The sequence below is a fragment of the Gorilla gorilla genome, chromosome 2, assembly GCF_029281585.2.
Source record: "Gorilla gorilla gorilla isolate KB3781 chromosome 2, NHGRI_mGorGor1-v2.1_pri, whole genome shotgun sequence".
NCBI lineage: Eukaryota > Metazoa > Chordata > Mammalia > Primates > Hominidae > Gorilla > Gorilla gorilla.
In genome coordinates, this window is record NC_086017.1 from 97,813,730 (window position 1) to 97,837,307 (window position 23,578).

Here is a 23,578-nt window from a genome sequence, read left to right on the forward strand (position 1 = left end):
CAGCAAGACTCCTGTCTCAAGAGCCGAGCTCCCTGAGTGCACAATTCCTGTCCCTTTTAAGGGCTCACAACTCTAAGGGGGTTGATCTTCAGTTACCAGGCCTGGAATGCAGCGCCAGGCTGTCTGGAATCTATTAACATAACTGGTTAGGTTAGATCTTCAGCTACTGGGCTTGGAATGCAGCGCAGGGCTGTCTGACTGATTTTATTTCTTGTCTTTTCTTTAACTCCTACTTTTTCTTTGAGGCAGAAATTGAGCATAGGGCAATATGGGGGGTGGTCTCCTTCCTTATTCCCCACTTTGAGACTCTCACTTATTTTATTAGTGGGCGTTGTCACCTGTATCCTCACTACCTGCATCTTCCTGTATGACAGATCGATAGTGATTCATGTAGTACACTTGTGCTGAAGCATTCTGGTGAACTAGAGTAGTGTTGAAACCTTTCACCTATTTGAATGAGTACAGGTAGTAAACAAGGGATCAGTAAGCAGGTTCCTATTACTACTATAATTCCTATTATAAGACTTTTAAATCCTCCTAGCACTGGGAAACATTTTCGAACATGGTCTCAGGGTCAAATCCGTGTCATACTTGTACAGGCACATGTGCCAGTTTCATCATGTCTTTAACTAGATCTTCGACTACTTGCCGCTGGTCATCTACCTGCAGGCAGCAATTGGTAAGGTTAAATTTTCCACAGACTTCTCCTTCAGTTGCTAGCAAGTAGTCGAGAGTTAATCTATCTTGATAGATAGCATTTCTCATCTGAGTTTCTTGCCAGGCCAGAACAGTCAAGGCTTTACCAACGATCTCCAAGACAGCTTGCCACAATATGATTCGGTTGAGCATGTAAATGGGGGTCTGGTATCCCCATGAGCCATCTTGTGCCCAAGTGGCAGGCCCATAGTATTGTATAATTTTTTCAGGAGGCCATTCATCATCTTTTCAATTACCTATGGCTATGTTTCACTTTTCGCAGGAAGCATAGAGAGGGAAGCCCAGGAGTTCACCTGTTTTTATGGGCAGTAGGAAGAAAGATGGTTTAATAGTGCCAGTAACACAACTTCCTGTCCTCATCAGGCAGCTTAGTGTAGGCTCTATGTCCACATATCCAGTATAGCCCAGTGGGGGCCGTCCAGTCCCAGTGGGATTCTGGGTGGGCCCAAACGGCCTGCAACTTTGGAAATTTACTGAATGGATTTTTCTCTGTGTAGTTTGAACTCCACCATGTAACTGTTTTTGTGGTACCATTATACCGTTTTTGTCCCAGGCAACTAAGTCATCCTACAGGATAAGTGAATTCTTTTCCTTCTCTAGCTATACAATAGTGTCCAATAATTGAGACTTTTAGAACACAGAAATGATCAGGGTGATTCTTTTGGGCTGGGAATTCATCAGGAACTGGGTCTATAGGCACTAATTCTCAGGCTTTCCATGGCCATTGACCTTCCATTACAGTTCCTCCACAAATATAACTTGAAGTGACATTTAGAGACTGGGCTACATGCTCGGCTAACTGCAAAAACAAATTTCTTGTTTTTCCTGGAATTTCTGGTACTGGCACATTCAGTTTATCATAGAAGGTTTGAAATACGGGCTCAGGAGAGCATTTATAAACTTTTCCTCAACATGATATTTCCTCGAGGATTCAGTCCAGCCCTATCGATTCCTAGGGTTACACATTCCCTTTTTTTTCAGCGAGGATCAAGGGGGTTGGTTATTACTCATTCTAAGGGGTTACACTGACCACTGGTACAAGAAGGGCCACTTTTCCCTTTCTGAAGGTGACAGGATCCTTTTTACTTTTTTATCCAAGTAGCCTAAATGACACAAGACCAGCATCCACATTCATTTCTACACAGTCTTAATTCATGACAAATGTGCTTATTTTCTGCCATATAGCCTCTTTCCTAATTAAGAGAAGCACATCCTATTTCTAACTTATTACTATTAATGACAGCACAGGCATCAAACTTTAAGATGACCTGTTTGGGCACCCCTTTTTCTTTTGTTTTGGCTAACACTTTACTCATATCATTTATGAGCCTCTACCAATCCTCAGTCCTAAATCTTATTTCAAAAACTGTGGTCATGGGAGGCTCAGATGGGTCATAACACACATCAGGTTGGTCATTTCTTGGGCAACATACCTTACACAGAATAGCATTATACAAACAATTTTTTTTAGAGTCCCAGTACACTTATAATAATCATAAAATAATAGGACTGTAGCAACTTTTTGTCCCACCTCAGTGACTTGATGTATACACTGGGAACAGTCCTCAATCTGAGGGATGTCAGTTGAAGTCCTTACTATACGAGTCCAAATTTTAAGGAAAATGAGTCCCGCGATGAGTTTCCTCATGCTTCGGCCATGCGTGGACCAGTCAGCTTCCGGGTGTGACTGGAGCAGGGCTTGTCATCTTCTTCACAGTCATTTTGCAAGGGTTGGCAAAGCTGCTCCCATCCACATACAGCTCCTAGTCTACTAATGTTTAAGGATGGTCTTGGAGGTTGGGCCCACCAGACTAAAATGAGTCCAATACCTCTACACAGTTATGTTCAACTGGGCTCTCTGATACCGGGAGCAAGGCGGCAGGGTTTAGGGTATTGCAAACTTCAATGGTTATGCAGGGATTTTCACAGAGCAAGCTTTGGTATCCAGTTAGTCTGGCATTTGTTAGCTAACGATGTCTTTTTGTATTTATTAAAGTCACCACAGCATAGGGGGACTTTATGTTTAGGTTTTGCCCAAGTGTTAGCTTATCTGCTTCTTGTGCTAATGGGGCCATTGCTGCCAGCGCCCTTAGACATGTGGGCCAGCCTTTGGAAACCACGTCTAGTTGTTTTGAGAGACAGGCCACTGGCCTTGGCCAGGGCCCCACAGTGTGGGTTAAAACTCCAACTGCCATTTTTCTTCTTTCTGACACATAGGGTGTAAAGGGTTTTGTCAGGTCAGGTAGCCTCAGGGCTGGGGCCAACATGAGTTTTTCTTTTAACTCATGAAAAGCTCTTTGCTGTTGGTTGTTACAGATGTAGTTTATCCAATTTACATTTTTATTAACTGACACCTACCAAAATATTGACTCAAATCATGTAGCTATTTGATTTCAAGCTTTAAATTGATCCGGTATTCCCCATGGGACTCCAATTGCGTCTAAATGGACGTGAGAGTCGAAAGACCCATAAGGGGCTTCTCTCACTTTATGATGTCTTATTTTTCCTCCCTCTGGTTGATGAAATGCCAGGGTGAAAGGGATAGCCAGTTGGACTAAAGTACAAGTGCCACTCCAGTTATTCGGCAGAGTGCCCAGTAAAGGTCCACCAAAATACCGCCACACATCTGCTTGGGGATGAACAAAGGCTGACTGACTGATAAGTTCTTGAAAATTTTTAAGCTTATGGCATCCTTTCAGGTCTCCAAGGAATGCTAAGTTTCCTCCCTGTCGTGAGAGACACGAAGTGAACTTAGTGTTGGGAGAGGGAGGCTGGATGGCCCTCGGGGGCTGACCCACAGGGTGCCGGACTTTGGGATATAGCAGAGAGAGCTTGGGGTGACTTATTACTCCAGGCTGTAGAATCCTGGAAAAGAGCTACCATGCAGCCTATGCCTGGCCAACTGGAAGACCACCTTAATGGAAGGGGGACAATCTGGGCCTCTGGCCTGCCATGTGCACAAGCATAACAATTGCTTTTGTTTAACGTGCAGATGGAATATTTGATCCATTTTAACCAGGCATTTGCATCTTGGTATCCTGTCTTAATTGCTAAAGTTTGTTTTAAGTCTTTAACTTCTATCATCCTCTAGTAAAATGAATGTATGGTTTTAGGAAATTATAAAAACAGGTTGGGGCAGTCCATCCTTGCTCTTTAGTGGTCCACAGAATGTTGGACCAATTATGGCATGAAAGCTCTACATCGGGGGGCAAGACTCCTGGTTGGCGCTGGGGTCTTTATCAAAATCTCCCCAGATTAAATGGTCCTAGTTTACTAATGCCCAGTCTGAGGAGAGTCAGGAGGAACAGAAGTACTTTTCTGATGTAGAAAGCTGTCTCTGACTTGGCAAGTCCCCACAGGGCATAACAAGGCAAGCATTAAATGCAATAGTTTGTGGCAAAATTGACTTGGTTGTGTTAATAACCAGATGGTCAGCAATAGAAGAAGAAAGAGTAATAGAATAGATGAAAGGGTTAAATTTTTCTTAGCTTTAGTTTGGTAGGATTTCCCCCTGGGACTGTGGCCCACGACTCTGGAGGGGGTGGCACTTTGACTCGGATGTGATGAGTCCATCCCTTTTCCACTGTAGGAACAGCAGTCTCGGTGGTTAGCAGCACAAGGTAGGGTCCTTCCTAGGCTGGCTTGAGTTTTTCTTCTTTCTACACTTTGATAAGAAGGTGATCTTCAGGCTGGTGCTGGTTTACTGGAAATTCTAGGTGTGGTACATGTGCTAAAAGACTTTTAGTTTTAAGGGAAAGGAAAGTGGAAGATAAACCAAGTATATAATTTCTAAGAAACTGACTTTTTGTTTTAAATGTGGGGACATCAGCAGTGGACTTTATAGTCTTTGGTGCCTTCTTACTGAGAAATTTCCATTAGCACCTATTTTTATTAGCTTTTAGACCAAAGAAAGCCAAACACCATTTTATATTTAATAATGCTTCTTGTATGATTTTTATACCAGATAAGCTAAATTTCACCTTTATATTAATGTGCTATTAATGTTAAACTTAGCTTTAATAAAACTTTGTATACATATTTACTCAATTTTTAATGTTTGACCATAAGATAAGATTTTATAGACTCTTTTTAACCTTTTATAATTTTTGCTAAAGAGCAGGTTGGTGCTTTAAAAAAAACCTGTTATGCTTTTATTTTAATGTCCAGTTTACAGAAAAACTGGATGATACCTCTTTAACTTTAACCAATGTTTACACACAGAAGTTTCTTTCCAATTAACATTTTAAAACTTGATTAAACCTTTAAAACAAAATATACATATTTTTAACCTTTTAATGTAGATAAAAATTTACATTCTTTTGCCTCCTTATAATCCTTTTATCAAAGGTGTATTTTACTTTCCTTATACACCTTGCACATAAACTGTTTTTTTCTTTCAATAGTTTTACATTCAGGAGGCCTAGTAACTTTTAAATTATACAACATTTCTTGCATAAATTCTTTCTTTATAACATTTTTCTCTTTCACAACTTTCGCAGACAATTCTTCGACACGTCTCAACTTTCTGACTTATTACAGACGTTTCTTTCTTTAAACAACCAGTTAATTTATTTCAGGACAAGAATTTACCATATACCACTCTTTTTACATAAATTCTGCCCCCCATTTTTTCCCCCTCTTTTTTTTTTCGAAGATGATAACCATTCTTTTCCAAAGCAAATTTCTTTTATGTCTGTGGACTAGACTGTCTTAAGGCCACAAGATTAGAAGTTACTATAATACATGTTACACTGTTAACTTTTAGCAAACTTTACTTTTGTTGAAAACCTTGTAAGTTTGGGATTTTAATTATCCTTTGCTATTAATAAGACCTTGTTTTGTCTAAATTAACTTAGAATTGGTATAGATGGCCTTTTTCTTTCCTTCAATTACGTGGGAGGAAACATCGATCGTCCTGTCCTGAAGGGAGTTCCTTCTAGGTCTGGCCGGACCTTTTTATGGTAATTAAGATTTAAATCCCTTGTTAGGAAACCTGCTGGGTTAAGGGGATTTTCTTTTTTTTCTAACAGAATAGCCCCATACTTTAAGATTTTTGAGTTAGTAAGCTACTTTTTTGCTTTTTTGATTTAGGGTAGTTCTGAACTGAACTAGTGAGGTGTGCTCACAGTGAGGTTTCCTCCAAAAGTTATTTTTCTACTATCTTCTGTTAGCAAAGCAGTTGCCGCTACAGGTTGAATGTATTTGGGCCATCGGTGGATTACTGAGTTAAGGATTTTTGATAGAAGGCTACAGTTTGTCAGTGGCCTCATTTGGCCCCTCTCTGCCTCTGTGCCCCTCTCTGCCTCTCTCTCTCTCCCTGCCTCTCTTTCTCTTCTCTCTGCCTCTCTCTCTCTCTGCCTCTCTCTCCTCTGTCTCTCTCTCCTTTCTGCCTCTCTCTCTCCTCTGTCTCTCTCTCCTTTCTGCCTCTCTCTCTCCTCTGTCTCTCTCTCTCTCCCCTCTGTCTCTCTCTCTCCCCCCTCTGCCTATCTCTCTCTTTCTCTCTGTCTCTCTCTCTCTCCTCTTTGCCTCTCTCTCTCCTCTCTGCCTCTCTCTTTCTTCTCGCCTCTCTCAGCCACTTATGCTGCAGTTCTTTCAACCACTGTGGAGGGACCTAAAACCATCTGTAACCAAGCATCTATGTACGGAAACTGGTCTGGGTGCCCTGGCTTTACAGGTTACCTTGTGCCATACCTTTGAAACAAGGGACCTGTGTCCAGGCTTCCTTCTGATCATCAACCCACCTCTAATGCTGGCCAGTCTATTTTACATAAAGTTCTAAGTTTTCCTGGTGTCATAGTAACTCCATAGCCCTTAAATCCCTTTTTGAAATTTTTCAACATAGTTCCTAGTGGGGTGGGCTTTCTTTGTGCCTCACCCATGTTTCCTCAAGACAAAACACCACACTCACACCAAACGCACACCACAAAACAAAGAATGGGTAAAAATGCCACACACACACACACACACACACACACACACACTTTTACAGTGTATGCCAAACCAGAATCAAAACCAGAATCCGAGTATCAAGAAATCCAAGCCAGGTCAAAACCAAAACCAAACTATCAAGCAATCCAAGTCAAGTCAAAAACAAAAACCAAAGTGCTGGCACTGGCATATCGTGATATGACTGGTGATCAGGTCATGCTTCCACTCAAATGGACTGGGCAAGTTCCCAAGACCAGTCTTACCACGTTTTATATGTCCGGACTCCAAGTGCCAGTTCCTTCCTGGTGTTCAGCCACTGTGTTGATCCTCCATGGGGGCCTGCCACACACTGCTCTGGCAAGGCATCCCACCAGGGCAAATGCCTACCCGGGAGTCCTCTCAGGATCCACATTGCTCGGGCTGGTCAGAGTCCCCCTCAGGGTTGTTCCACAGGGCAAGCTTAAGCCACCTAAGGAGCTGCCTTAACCATCCACCAATCACCTCACTTCCCAGTCAGAGAACCAAGAAATGTAGCACGAAGAGCCTCAGAAAAAAACCCTCAGACACCAAGTTAAAGAAGGAAGGGGTTATTCGGTCAGGAGCATCAGCAAGACTCCTGTCTCAAGAGCCAAGCTTCCCAAGTGCACAATTCCTGTCCCTTTTAAGGGCTCACAACTCTAAGGGGGTTGATCTTCAGTTACCAGGCCTGGAATGCAGTGCCAGGCTGTCTGGAATCTATTAACATAACCAGTTAGGTTAGATCTTCAGCTACTGGGCTTGGAATGCAGCACGGGGCTGTCTGACTGATTTTATTTCTTGTCTTTTCTTTAACTCCTACTTTTTCTTTGAGGCAAAAATTGGGCATAGGGCAATATGGGGGTGGTTTCCTTCCTTACTACCACTAATTATTTCTGGTTTTGCCTTTCCAATCCACCAAAGTCAAATTATCTAAGCTGGACTACTCACAGACATCCTCCTATGCACTTCACTGTTTTCACTACACAGAGGAGAAGCACAGGTAACTTCAGGTCTGCATCCCTGAAAATTTTCTCCCTACTGTCCTTCCCAAGGAATTCCAAGTGATCCTTGATATAAGTGCCCTGGTAGAGTTCACTGATCCCAGAAGGCCCACCCCTGGCAGGCCATTGTTTCTGAAATTGCACAGGTTTCTGTAGGTAAAGTATAACATAAGCAGCAGAGCCCCCCTATAATCCTGTCCTCCAGAACCACCTTGTAGAGTACAACTCCTAGGAGAAAGTCCCTTTGGTATTTGTCTTACTCTAGGTACCTTTAAATGAGGTCCAAGCTACCTGGCCATGAAGAATTCTGGTTTATCTTGTAGCGAGGGTGCATCTGCCTGTGCTTGTGCTTAAAAATACACAGCTTGAATCTCAGCCATGAAAAAACAGGTGAATTTGCTCTATTCTACTTTTTGAGCATCTGTTAGCATCAGCAGGTAGAAGAGGCCATTTTAAATTGCAGGTTCAGTAAAATGGTGAGAAGCCAACAGGCATCTCAAGACACACTTAAAAGTGTTTTCTCAGCTTTTGCCTATTAGTAACCAAATTTTCTGAGCCTAGAATGTCCATGGAAGAGAGGGCCAGTGAATCAAAATTCTCTCATCCCTTCTATAACTTCTGCTATTTAAAATGCTGCAAATCAACATTATTCACAACAGCTAAAACTTGGAAGCAGCCCAAATGCTCACTGATGGATGGATGGATGGATGGATGGATGGATGGATGGGTGGGTGGATGGATAGATGGATATGCAAAATGTGGTCCATTCATACAATGACATATTATTCAGCCTTAAGAAGGAAGAAAATTCTGACAGATGCCACAACATGGATGAACCTTGAGAGCATAATCTGCAATGAAATAACTGAACCCTTTACCATTAAGTAATGCCCATCTTTGTCTTTTTTTAATCTTTGTTGGTTTAAATTCTATTTTGCCTGAAATCAGAATAGCAACTCCTGCTGTGTTTTGTTTTCAAATTGCTTGGTAGATTTTTCTCCATCTCTTTACTGTGAGCTTATGGGTGTCATTGCATACGAGATGGTTTCTTGAAAACAGCATACCATTAGGTCTTGTTTCTTTATCCAGCTTGCCACTCTGTGCCTTTTAATTTGGGCATGTAGCCCATTTACATTCAAGATTAATACTGATATGTGCAGATTTGATCCTGTCGCAGTAAAAATATGGAATGCTTCATTAATTTTTGTGTCATCCTTGCACAGGAGCCATGTTAATCTTCTCAATATTGTTCCAGTTTTAGTACATGTGCTGCCAAAGTGAGCTTGAGATATGAATATTTTGCCTTTCAGAATTGCCCTGTGAGTCTTCCCTGTGAAAGAAAATGCTCTGTTATAACTCCAAACTGGTTGGTTTTCTATCCTCCTGAGAGGGTTCTGAAGATGATTTGATCACCATTTCTCTTACCCATACCAATAAGTCTATTGGAAATACTAGAGGAAGGCTCCATCTCCCACAGCTCTCTCATACAATATTTGTCAATACTTCTGGTCATCTTTCCCACACCCATGCTTATAGCTATATCTCTGATGCTCTATGGAGCCAATGGTGGCCTTGCAGAACCAGAAAAATTGGTCAAATTGCCTCAAGGCAGTTTCTCCAAGAATAAGAATTAGGCTCAGTTCTTCAGAATGAAGTAGGAATTAGAGCAGATTGTGGGGAGACCCTGTGAGGGACATTGTCAATTAGTATCTCCTGACTAATATAGGTCCCACATGGGGGATTCTTGAAATTGTAAACAACACTTTCTTTTCAAGAATCTATATCCACTCTTGGGATGGTACTTTTATGCCATTATTAACTTTAGCCCCTCCTGAAACTATGGCAACTATGAAAGTTGCCACTTTCTCATGGAAAGCCAAAATTCTACTGGGAGCAGGATAAATATGCCATTTCCACTTGACAAGAGAAGCTTGTTGAGTACACCTTGTCTTTTTAGCCATAGACTCTGTATCAGTCCATTTTCCCACTGCCATAAAGAGTATCTGAGTCTGGGTAATTTACAAAGGAAATAGGTTTAATTGACTCACAGTTCCACATGGCTGGGGAAGCCTCAGGAAATGTACAATCATGGCAAAAGGCAAAGGGGATACTTTATTCACCATTCCACTGCCAGAAGAAAAGCTGTTTACTCAACTGCCCAATGAGTCCTCATGTAGCTGAGATTTCCCAAAATACCTGACCTGATTTACTGGCACTGCTAAACTGAAAGCTGATGGTGTGCACAAGGCTTCTGCAGGTGTTCAACCTCACTGCCACCTGTTCCAAACTCAAAAGAGGTGTGGTTGGTCAATTTGGTGAGCAGATCTGAAGCCATTCCCAGGATCAGTCAAATACTGCCCTTGATAAACCTTGCTATACTTTTACTGACTTTTGACGTGTTGCAAAAGGCTAGAGGTTTAACCAGCCACTTGAAAAACTATGGACTGTCAGATTAAAGACACATTTCTTTGGTGCCATGTAGTGTGAAAACAAATTCAGGCAGCTAATTGAACTATTGCAGCCATATTTGTAGATGGCCATGCCAAGTGTACATTCTCTGATGAAACCAGCTGGAATTACACTGCTGATCAAGACTGCATTGTCCAGGTTGCCACAATCACTACATGGATTCACCACCTTACTAATTCATGACACATCCATGATCACAAGCTGAACATAAAGGAAAGAATTCTGTTCTTGAGGCAGAGGCCAACCAACACATGCCAGACTTGGGACTCTTGCCAAAAGTTGGGCCATTATCCAAAGATGGAAGAAACCAAATTGCACAGTACTTTGTCTCTGCCCAGTCCTTACAGAAACTATGGTGATGTGCAACTTAGGAGTGGTTATGAGGCTTTCAAGTGTTTTAAGGGAACTCAATCTTTAATTGATGTAACCTGTAAGTGATGACTGCGGAAATCTACTCAAAATGGTCACTCTCAATTCCTTAGGGGAACTTCCTGGGGAGATAACTGACCCATTATTCACAAGTATTATGTGGGAATTTTTACCTACAATGGAAGTCATTCACTTAGAAAAAGTGGTACAAATTTGTGAAATTAAACTAATGTGTGTAGGATTGTTCATATTTTCATAACCGGCCAGCATGATCTGATACAGGTCACCATAGTTTGTTTCTGTCATTACCATGGTCTTGGCAATCATATAGAGTATATCTGAAAGACGTGGGTACAAATTTCAGATACGCCACTTAAGAAAGGAATGACCTTGGGAAAATCAGAACCCTTCAGTGTTACAGGTTTTTTTATTTTACTTCTCTGAAAATGTGGATAATGTTACTGAAACTCACAAATGAAACAAACATATCTGTCACAGTTCCTGGCATATTATAAAAGCTCTTATAAATAAAGTTCACTTTTCCGGCTTTACTTAAAATTTTGGACGATACAATTGTAAGTTTGTTCATTATTTTTCTTTGGTCATTTATTATTTGAAATTTTAAGCTTCTAACTGTCCTTAAGATGGGATAAAAAGGAGAATCTTGCCTATGCTACCTTATGTACTGAAAATAAATTGGACTTTGAAATCTACAATCCTAGATATAAATTGGGCATTCAAAACCCTTTATCAGTATAAGGTTAAGTAACCATGTTACTTAAATTCCTGAATCTAAAAAAACTTAGGGATTTGAACTAAATGATCAATACGGTACTAGTGCTATTTCTAAGAGAATAAATGTCTTTTTGAATACTGTGTAAGAGATTACTGAAGTATCTTTAAAAGCATTGAAATTTATTATATTTTAAAATATTTGGAAAGGGTATCTTTTAAAAATACATTGCCTATGTTCTTGACTTCTTAAACAAAGTATTTGGAATAAATTTAACCATCTATTGGTAAACCAGGATTATCATTTTAGTCATTAAAAATTATAATGTGATATAATATTAATTTATGCCTCATTATTTTTAGATTTAAAGTTATAGAAACGTAACAACCGCTTCCAAAACCTGAAAAACATAACTCTCTCACTGTTAAAATTAAGTTAGAAAAATAGTTGTCAAATTTTATTTTTTTATTCTGAAAAATAACTCAAGAGTTTGTTTATGTTACGTAAAAGACTATGTATCTTTGATAAGATTTCTTACATTTTTACAATTACTTATAGAAATGATGCACATTATAAATTATTATCAAATGCTAAACTTAGTATTTTTACAAATATAGAGAAGGCAGTGGGATTCTTGTGGACAAAATTTGTTATCAAACTGAACTGGAGTCTGTTTGCCCAACACGCTAAGACTAGATATCCACCCTAGGATTTGCAGTGGGAGAAAAGAAGGCCTTTATTTGCAGGCCATCAAGCAAGGAGGATCAGGCAGCTAATGCTTACGTCCCAACCTCCCAAATGGCTTTCAGGTGGAGGTTTTAAAAGGCAGAGAGGCAGAGGTTATAGGCAAAGTCATAAATCAAGACATGGAGACTACACACTGGTTTGACTTGAAAAGGCAGGACATCTCATAGGGTAGAGCACCACAGTTCATAGGTAGATTCAAATATTTTCTGATTTGTAATTGGTTAAAAAGGTGATGCTTTGTCTAAAATTTGGGATCAGCAGAAAAGAATAGCTCTGGCTTGTGGGTGGGTGAGCCTTTTCAAGGTCCCTCAGGAAGAAATTCATAACAAAGAATGGTGGTCAGAGTTTAGTCTTCTGTTCCTCCTTACCTGAGGTCTGTGTGCCAGTGGACCAATTTGGTGGGGATCTGGATTTCTAAAAAACAACTCAAGGAAATGTGTTAAGATGTTGTCTTTGGTTTCTATAGAGAACAAAACATCTCCTGACTCTAACTTCCTTGGCTATTGTTTTAAGTTGCTATTACCATCTTGTTTATCAAGTTGCTCATTTAATTCCTAGGGCTAGCTAGATGTCTGCAATTTCCCTAGGAGGAATTCAAGATTTTTCTTTATTTCTGTGGCTGGTGGCGGGATGCCTGGTAGGCCCATAAGAGGGTCTCTGCTCCATCTCAAGCTCTAAGACATGAGCACTATATGAGCTTCTGAAAGGTGTTAGGTCCCTGTCAGTGAAGTGAAGTGAATGTGCTGTAAGCACTGGCCCAGCTCAGGCTCCATATGTAGATTTTCACATATTAATTCCTCCAATCATGAAGTATATTCTGGAAGTTCTTTTCAGATACACAGCCAAAGACTGAAATTAATTTCTAGGAGCTACGTTAGAGCTTCTAGGGGAAGAAAAGATGGGCATTGTATGCTATTTCATTTGAGTCTATTATCACATTGTTTACTTAGTTGTTATTCAGATTTATTCAGAAGCAGATAATCACATTTCCTAAAACGAAACATCTAATTGCCACGAGTGTGGCATTTGAGCGGCTGTGGGAAAATCTTTTCCAGATCACAATGAGCTAAACCCTCTTTTATTTCCTACTTTAATGGCTTGTGGTAGGAATAAGCCTTTGAATTGTTAAAGAAAGTGGACTTGGTGCATGATGATTTGAATTATACTCCCTAGATGGAAATGTCTGACCAGCACAAGAAAGACTGTTTTGAAATAGAAAAAGTAAATGTAAAAGTGGTAACAAATACTATTTTATTAAGCATTTGAGGTAAGATACATGCCTATTAATAATCTCTATTTATACCGTGTCCTTTTTACAGAGTTCAAGGCATTCCATTGCTCACATCTCCAAGTCACTTAGGTAGAGTCACTGAAGGAATCACCTACTTAAGTAGTCTTCTTGGTTCTATATATTGAGAACTATCACTGTCCCTTCCCAGCTCCCCAGCTGTATAAATTAGAACAATTTCTTCATCTAAAGCAAAGTAGTGAAATAATTTGCCCATTTTTCCATTACACCCATAAAAAGTAACTAATCTGATTCCAGAAGCTCAGGTATTTTCTTATCATTTTGCTGAAAAATGTTCATGTGGTATTTACTTACTCCAAGTTCAAAGGTAGAGGCCACCACTCTCCTTGCCATAGTAGAGGGTCCAGAGAGAAACATGAGGGATTTGTTTAAAGAAGAAGGTCCAGTCAGTATGCAGCTAAGGGCTTTTTACATAGTTGTGGCAATTGATTGAAACTCCTCTTCTTCTGAAAAAGAAAGCTTCTTGTCCCATGTTTAGCTAAACAAAATTAGCCTAAGGATGAAGCTAATAGAGAAAAGAGATAATCAAAAGAAAAGCAGGAAAAAAGTGTAGAAGTCTCATCCTGTATTTTAGTGAGAAGATTCAGTTCATTTTCTTTATCATTTAGATATAGTCTGTGTTAAATTTTCTAATACAGCACCCCATAGAAGCCACTGAAATATTTTAGTTAGAGATGTATTATTATATCTTATGCTTTAGAAAGCCCATTCAAGTCACAGGTATAGAAAGAATTTGAAAAGAACAAGGTTATAGTCAGATGACTCTCAAAAACCTACTGCAGTAGCCCACATGAGAGATGAGGAAGGCCTCTTGCGGGCAATTGATTGAAGAGTCAGATATCAGACATAATGAGAAAATGAAACCTATAAGACTTAATGATTTTTGGCCTGGGAAGGAGGGTTCAGCCAAAAAGGAGATTATTACATGGTTATCAATAGATTACAGGGCTTTGGATATAATGTCTTTCATTAGACACGAAATTCTAGGGGTCAAATAACTTTCAAGAAGATTTGGCCGAGGCAATTTTGAAGCAAGTGTAAAAAATATAAATGGAGATGTCAAATAATCACTGGATATACTCAAAGTAACTTTGGGGGTTAGAACCATGAATTTGAGAACCACAAACACCTAGAGAGTCATAATAAAAAAAGAATAAAATTCAGAAGAGAACTAATATTTTATGTATGGGCAGAGGAAAAATTATCCAATAAATGAAATACAGGAAATTCCCTGGAAAGTAATAGGAGAACTAAGAGGACGCTGTAACAGAAATCAAGGAGAGAAAGAATGACCAGGAGAGAATGCGTAAGATATTACCAATAAACAGAAAGTAAGAAAAGATATCAGCCATTTATTTACAAATGTTTATTAAGGTCTGACGTTGTACGAGGTGCTGTTCTGGGGGCTGAGAATACATAGTACAACAGGAAAAGCTCATATTCTAACAGAGCTCACAATCTGTGTGGGCCATTTCTCACATTGAACAAAGCAGTTTCAGTGCAGTGATGAGGGGAAAGTTTCAGCAATATGGTAGTGGGAGTGGAATGAAAGGAAGTAAAGACCTCAATTGTAGCCTGAAACATTGAGAATCATGGCCCTAAAGCAGAGGATAAGAAAAAGTAAGTTGTTCTGGAGAGGCCCATCTCAAGACATCTTATATTTTTGAGGTGAGAATGATCATGTTTAGGCTGTGGGACAAAAGAACACTAGAGAAAAAACATTTCAAAATACAGATAAGAAACACAACAACAAATTTGGCTCAGAGGGTTCTAGTGGACATGGATAAGTTTGAATCAAGAGCACAAATGGAGAATTGTGTTCTGAATAAGATATGAAAGAGGTGGTTGACTTTTTTTTTTTTTTTTTTTTTGAGACAGAATCTCACTCTGTCGCCCAGGCTGTAGTGCAGTGGTGCGATCTTGGCTCACTGCAACCTCCACCTCCCAGGTTCAAGCAATTCTCCTGCCTCAGCCTCCTGAGTAGCTGGGACTGCAGGCGCAGGCCACCACGCCCAGCTAATTTTTGTATCACCTGACCTCAGGTGATCTGCCCGCCTCGGCCTCCCAAAGTGCTGGGATTACAGGCATGAGCCACAGCACCTGGCCGTGGTTGACTATTTCTGACCTTCCCAATCAGACATAGGAGTTCTGCTCCACTGTCTTACTGAGTCATGTGATTTTTAAAGTGTTTTTCTCCCATATGAACTGTAAGCACTGAGCAATCAGCAGCGGTGTATATCACCTGTGTTTCTCCAATAACACAAGCAGTGGCTGAAACACACTACATGCTTAACAAATATGTGCTTACAAGTGCTCCCAGGGGAGAACTGAACATTCCCAACTTAAAGGACGATATTCTAAATAAAGGTAAAATAACTTCCAAATAACTTCAAATAGTTCTTGGTTTATTTCCATGAGACCTCAAGAGCCTATACCACAAATAAAACACTTCAGAGTTATAGTAGGGTTATCTTTCTAGCTTTTATTGGGTTTTCTTAGCATTATAGCTGTTATATAAATAACATATATCAACAACTCCATATTCCCTCAACTTACAACCATGGCAATTATCATCTGCTTTAACTGAATAAAGTTCCTTCAAATATGAAGTATTTCTTTGTAGTTAACTCTTTAATAAGTGTGAAAAGTGCTCATTAATGAGATCTCAAGTTTAACACTACTACTTTTAGTACATATAGCATTAGCTTTTCCAGATCATAAATAGATATAGAAATCCCATAGAGTCCTTTGTATTGATAATAAAGTTGGAACTGCCTTTCAGTTAAGCAAGATTTCTCTAATGACTCACTTCATCAATATTTTCCTTGAAGGAGTGGAATTTAAAACACAAATTGAGTCCCTTTTCATAAGCACAAAATAGCAATCACCATTCTTGCCCTTTGTCTCTTCCTCAAATGTCTCATAATCATATAAATCACATAAATAATCATATAAATAAAGAAAAACAGTTCATGACCCAGAACAAGAGTGATAAAATGTCTTACTTTTAAAAATCATACCAGCACTTTGGGAGGCCGAGGCGGGCGGATCACAAGGTGAAGAGATCAAGACCATCCTGGCTAACACGGTGAAATCCCGTCATTACTAAAAAAAAAAAAAAAAAAAAAAAAAAATACAAAAAATTAGCTGGGCGTGGTGGCGGGCACCTGTATTCCCACCTACTCAGGAGGCTGAGGCAGGAGAATGGCGTGAACCCGGGAGGCGGAGCTTGCAGTGAGCGGAGATCACGCCACTGCACTCCAGCCTGGGTGACAGAGCAAGACTCCATCTCAAAAAAAAAAAAAAAAAAAAAATCATATTGCAGGCTGGGCACGGTGGCTCATGCCTGTAATCCCAGCACTTTGGGAGGCCGAGGTGGGTGGATCACGAGGTCAGGAGTTTGAGACCAGCCTGGTCAACATAGTGAAACCCCATCTCTACTAAAACTAAAATACATAGCCAGGCATGGTGGTGCACACCTGTAGTCCCAGCTACTCAGGAGGCTGAGGCAGAAGAATTGCTTGAACCCGGGAGGCAGAGGTTGTGGTGAGTGGAGATCATGCCACTGCACTCCAGCCTGGGCGACAGAGCGAGACTCTGTCTCAAAAAAAAGAAAAAAAACTCGTATTGTAGAGAGACCTTGAGTACCTTTGAAGTTCAAGTTACTGAACTTTTCTCATCCTTAGTTAATAAACTTGCTCTTAGTTCTGAAGGAAAGGACAGTAGAAAAAATATATAAATATGTAGCCACCACCACTGATCCCTACAGAAGAGATTATACCGTCTATTAAGAATAAATTACTAATATTTTGTACCGCATTTCAAATCCAAATACAAACAAAAACTAATGTGATAAGTAATTATATCCAAGCTCATACCAATGATCCATTTAATGTAAGTGTTTGTTAGAAATACAAAATTTGTTCTGCAAGAGTTGCCATTATGTTACCATATTACACCCTCCATTGATCTATTTGTATATGTGTATGTATTAGAAATGTGTTCCAGTATAAGTAACAGAAAACCAAATTTATAATGACTCGCTAATAGAGGTTTATTTTTCTCACATAGTAAGAAATCTGAAAGTAGGAGATAGCTGTAGTTGGCTCAGCAGCTCTATAACATCATCAAATAATTGTTTTTTCTGTCTCTTCTGTTGTGACATCTTTATCATGTGATCTTTTCCTATGAATACCAGATTATGATCAAAATATGTCGACTGCAGTTTCAGATATCCTATCTGCTTTCAAGGCTAAAAAATATTAGGAGGAATGATGTTGGCCACCGCTGTTCCCTATTTAAGAAAGGAAACTTCTAAATATACAAGTTTTTAGGTCTCAATGGCCATTCTTAACTTCAAAAAAGATTAGGAAAGCAAAGAAGAGGATTCTAGCAATTGGATTAAACCAAACATTATGCATTACTCAGGGCTGTGATCATTGTTCTCCCAAATTCAGAATAGAAGTACAATAATAAAAAAGAAGGGACGACATGGATTTGGGGTAGGTAACTACCATCTGGAACAGCACATAATAAAGTCTCTATTGCCTAGCATGTTTAGAAAATGCAATCTTACTTTGTCATACTTTTTCTGGTGAACAAAAAAGTTTAGGTAGTAACAACTCTACTATAAGCCTCTCAAGAGCAAGGACTGTGATTTCCTCATTATTTTGTTACAACAAAGATACAATAACCAACATGAAGTGGATATGCAATAACATTTGTGAATGGATAGAAAAATGGACAAATGGACGGATGGATAAATCCATATGTGAATTACTGACACCAACATAAAGTGGATATGCAATAACATTTGTGAATGGATAGAAAAATAGACAGATGGAAGGATGGATGGATGGATAAATCCCTATGTGAATTACTGATTTTGAAAAGCTTGAATGCCATAATGTCACTCAGTACTAAAATTACATTGAATATAGATAATATTTTATGACATACTATGTAGTCGTGATACTGTCATGCTTTTAACCTCTGCAAGGCAATATGAAATTTAAAGGCAGGTTTCTCTCAAAGAAAAGATGCTGAGTTGTTAAGCTATTAAATATGTTAAGTATGAACAATAGAGTAAAGTTTTATGGTCATTGGAAGCAAGGAGGTAGGGAAGTAGGGAGAGATGAGAGGTATGGAGAGGGAAGGAGAGAAGGGGAGGGGAGAGGAGGCGAGGGGCAGGGAGGGGAGAAGAGAGAAGAGCACTCAAGCTATCAAAAGATTTCCTGAGTTTGGATGGTAGCTAGAGGTCTAAGACTAAAACGTAAGCATCATCCAAAGTCCTGGGGGGAAGAAACGGTATAGGTTGATTTAGCTGTGTCTTCTGAAGAAAAAATAAAACGAGGATTAGATTAGTCTTTGATATAATGAAAATACAATGGAAAAGGCTATGATTATACTGACATTCTAAGCTCCTTAAATAATAATCAGAATGATATTTCCACCCTTTTAAACAGAATTTCTGCTATTTAAACAGTATGAGTCAGGCCAGAATTTTCTTTTCTGTTACTCTTTTTCTCCATTGCCCAACCCTCTCAACTCTTTAGAAATTAAGAAAACCCCTTAATTAGACTGAGAAGAGGCTCCTAGATTGCCCAGCACCAAGCTAAGAGATTCTCAATAGGAACAGTAAATAAAATTTCACGCCATTTTCTAGTCGCTATGTGGGCCTTGGATAAGCTAATAATAAGAATATTTTATTTCTGGAAACCATATACTTGTATGACTTTGTAGATGATACAAATGAGGAGCTACATTTTATTTGTAGTTATCTTTTCAGAGATTTAAATGTTTACAGAAAATAAAGTTTTAAAGTATTCTATAAGCTATTACTCTTAACTACACATGAAAAGACTTGTTAAACTGATAGGACTATGCCCTCCTGGTGTGAGTTTGTTTTAATTGCAAGGCAAATCCGTAGGAGGAAACAAAACACAATAAATTTCATGATTCTTTGCAAATACAAACCATAAAAGTAATGGAAAATTCAATAGTACCATAAAAATGTAAAGCGGTATTGGACCTTAGAGAACAATTAATCTAATCTCTTCATTTTAATGAAAAATAAACTAATGTCTAAACCTATATAACCAGATGGCGGTCACACTAAACCCACATATTCAATGGCGTGTGTTTAATCCATTTCATCACACTGTAAAATTTTGGAAAGTACACAATTGTTTTTGACTGAGTTTATCATTATGTCCATCAGCTATATAAGCAAATTTATGCATAAAAATGTAAGTTAATCCAAAACCAGCTTGACTGACTTTCATTGACTACTTTGACTTGCCAAATGGCAAACAGGGTTATGAATATTAAAACTGCCCATATTAAATGGGTGTTGTTGGCTTTTATTATGCATACATTATTATTCATATAAAAAATTAATGGTGGAAGTTTATATATATACTCACCTATTAAATTCTAATATGCATACTGTAGACATTTAACCTGGGGTGAAGTCTGTCAGAGCTATACTGCAGGTGGTTAATATCAAAGATACGGCTATTTATCTTCAAGTTAATTGCAAATCACTTTTTTCTGAAACTGGATAGCATTGTTGCAGTTTTACAGTCATTTTAAATTATTCCAAATTGCATGTGTGGTTGCCACAGACTAGAAAAAATATTTAATATTTCCATTGAAATGTTATGGGCTAATCATGTAAAATGATATGTGTTAATAACAAACATTGTCCTACCGTGTCAACTTCCAAATTTGAGTATCAAATATTTTCTTAATTATATGGTATTATATGTGGGGTGACACAGTAAATATCATGGAATGTTTTCTTTAATTAGTAATATGCAATTTACTAGAAATTGAGTGGAGATTTTACTATTATTCTTTGGAAGGGTATCTCTGTAGGTTTTATTTAAAAAATTAGCTGAGCAATATTTTATTGAACATATTAAAACAAGTCTCATATAGTTTATTCTAATGAAAATTAGTTGAACATTATCTTATGAAACTTATCAAAGCAAGTCTCATACAGTTTAACAAAATCATAGCTGTTTTTTGTGTGCAAAGTTATAGCCATGTTTTCTAAAAATTCGACATTAGATACTTATATTAGCTTGTATGCCACTCTAAAATTTCATAAATTATTAGTGTCAATGGCAATAATATACTTCTTTTAAACTCTTTTATGCTTCAAACATAGTTAAAATATTAATTTCGAATGAAGAGATAGGAAGCTATACTCTACATTCAGCAGTCTCCACTGTACAAAGAGAAAAACAGACGGCCGGGGCATTTGGTAGAGCAAAGCTGCAACCTAGAGGTACATTGAGTAGATCCATATCATTGTTATCAAGGGGGTGAAAAGAAAGCACATAGTAGGAGAGGAAAATGAGAAAATATGAGTGGGGAAAAAAAAGATGCAGAAAGTGGCACCCAAGTGGGAGACCCAGTCACCTTGTCTCCACAGAGAAGGTGAGCTTCGTGACAAAGACACATACATTTCAGCACTCAGCACTGTGTGCAGGGAAGAAGGGACAGGGAGAGAAGGTAACTTTGTTTGTATTTTTGTGATGATTTGATTAATTTTCCTTTCCTCAGACTCTGTTCAACACTGTGTCCCCAATCAGGTGTTCAATGACTGGCAAAGAGTTGCTTCTTAATGTTTTGTGGATGACTAAGTGAGTAAGTAAATGTGTGTTAATCACAAAAGAATAGGTTAGTACCTTGTTATACAAAGTGTGGTCCTGAAACCAGCAGCAACATTGCCATCTCCTTCCTGCTTGCTAGAAATTCACAATATCAAGCTTCATCTAAAACTGACCAGATCAGAAACTACATTTTAAAAAAATCTCCCAAATGATTCCTATGCATTTTAAAGAAGCATTGGGCTGTATTTTGCTGTCCTCCAGACTTAAAGCAGGCAGACTTTTTAAAGTCCAGCAAAAATAATAGGCATAATTTTATGAAATGAGCCTCTGGGGTGGAAGAGACTACATAAAAACAAAAGAAAATTAGGAAGCTCTAGGAAATAAAATCTGATTGTATACATAATCCAAATGTTGAGTAAGAAGTGCAGTTCTTAACAACAAACAAACAAGCAAAAGCACCAAAATGGTGTTGGACAAGGAGTTCTCTGCAAGTGTGGGTTTTTAAAATAAGTATAATAGTTAATATTTAACGAATTTTCTGTATACCAGACACCATTCTTGGCTCTTTATATAAATTAATTTGTTTAATTAATTATGCAAAACCCATGCAATATGAGGAATGTTGTCTCCATTGCATAGATGCAAACACTGAGGCAAAAAGAAGTTTAATAGTCCAAATTTAAACAGTAGATAAGTTGTGAAGGCAATATTTCAAAATCCAAAATACCACTTCTCTACCAGTTATGAAACAATGGAACTGACTTCTAACTATAGCATTTCATAGTCTTAAGACAAAAATGAGACTTACTACAAGTCTACGTATAAGAAAAAACTATTATTTTTCTTTCTTTTATTTTCTTTTGAAATGAGTTTAAATGGAAGAAGATAAAGAAAGATAGTCTCAGTATTTGGGACCAAAGGTATAATTGCTGATGAATAAATAAAACAGTAAAACTCCTCAGTTGTTATTTTGTTTTTTCTCTGACACTGGCAATAATCTTAGCAATGAAAACAGTAGCACAGGTATTCTTAGAAAGGCATATAAACTCACGATAGGTGAAAGATTTAAAAACATATTCTAAATGATTTAAAACATATTCTAAAAAACATGTTCATATTCAAATTTAAAATATATAAATGAGACACAGATAAATTACATCTTATGGTATTAAGGAAACCTAAAATAAAAACATTAGAAAACTATAAATAATCATTTAGGAAGCATATTAAAAGGGAAAGATTTCTAAAAACTAAAAAATGAGGAAGAAGTGAACTATGTAAATTTAAAAATATAATTTACAAATATCTGGGCAATAACTCTAAGAAAGATATTAGAAAATTGTATATTAGATAATGAAAAAGCCATATATATTATATGAATATTCATTTCAGGTTTGTTTATAACAGCAAAAAATTAGAAACAGCCTAAATTTCTAATGATAAGTTCTTATGTAAATTATGTTATTTCTACATTATAAAATTTTTAGCCTATGAAGATGAATATGTAAAAAACTATAAAACCAGGGAATGTTTAAAATATGTAGTAATTCTATGTGTGTTTACATGTAAATTTGTTAAAAACTAAAATGTCAGAAAAAGTTCATTGAAGACAAAACATACAGAAAATATCTCATATTTATAGAAGAATTTGTGGGGATTTTTAGCATCTGACTTTTTTAAACTTATGTTTCTTGAAACTTATAGAATGGACATGTATTATTATCTTTAATTCGTTTAAAATCCTGTAAAGCAACATCTATAGAAGAGACGGTTTGTGAGTAGCCCTCACCACCCCATATGTGCTCATATCCAGTGAGTCCCACAGGTTTCTCTGGGAGTTAACAGATTAGGAGACAGTAGAATCAAGGCAGCCATTGTGAAATTACACCAAATAAGCAAACTAGGAATAGAAAGAACTTCCTGAACCTAATAAAAGGGATCTCAACTTAGTTTACTGGGACTTTCAGTCACAAATGAAGATTTACTTTTATCAAAAGCTTTTCTGCATTTACTGAATGATCATATGATTTTCTCCTATATCCTGTTACTATGATGGATGACATTATTTCATATCAGCATGTCAAACCAACCTTGCATTGTTGCAATAAACACCACTTGCTTATGATGCAGTATGCTCTAAGTATATAATGGAATTTCAAACATTGTCTTAGTATCCTTTTAATATTCTAGAATATGTGGTGATAACTCCTATTTCATTCCTGATATTTGTGATTTGTGTTATCTCTTTTTATTTCTTTGATCAGTTTAGCTAGAGGTTTAGTAAGTTTTAAATATATTCTTACTTTCCTCCATTGTTTGCCTTTTTTTCTTTCTTACTTATTTTTCTTTCTTCTCTTCTTAGCTTACATATTTCCTTCCTTCTACTTTCTTTGGATTTAGCTGCCTGATATGAAACCTCAGATTATTGATATTTGATCTTTTTTATTTTTTATATAAACATTTAAACTTACAGGATTTTTCTCCAAAAAAAAGCATTAGATATACCACACAATTTTTGATGTGGAACAAATTTTGATGTTATAATTTAATTATTTTTACTGTCAATTATCAATTATAAGACTCAAGTATTATTGATTTCTAATAGAATTCTGTGGGATCAGAAGACATTTAAACATTTTATATTAATTGAGATCTTCGATTTATG

The 23,578-nt window shown here is 37.7% G+C and overlaps 1 non-coding gene across 1 annotated transcript; it reads right to left on the reverse strand.

The window, feature by feature from the left end:
- Positions 1–8,842: 8,842 nt before the first annotated feature.
- Positions 8,843–8,947, reverse strand: LOC115934109 (U6 spliceosomal RNA). Its single transcript, XR_004069957.1, has one exon. It is a non-coding gene; the product is annotated as a U6 spliceosomal RNA (small nuclear RNA).
- Between the last annotated feature and the right edge of the window lie 14,631 nt (positions 8,948–23,578).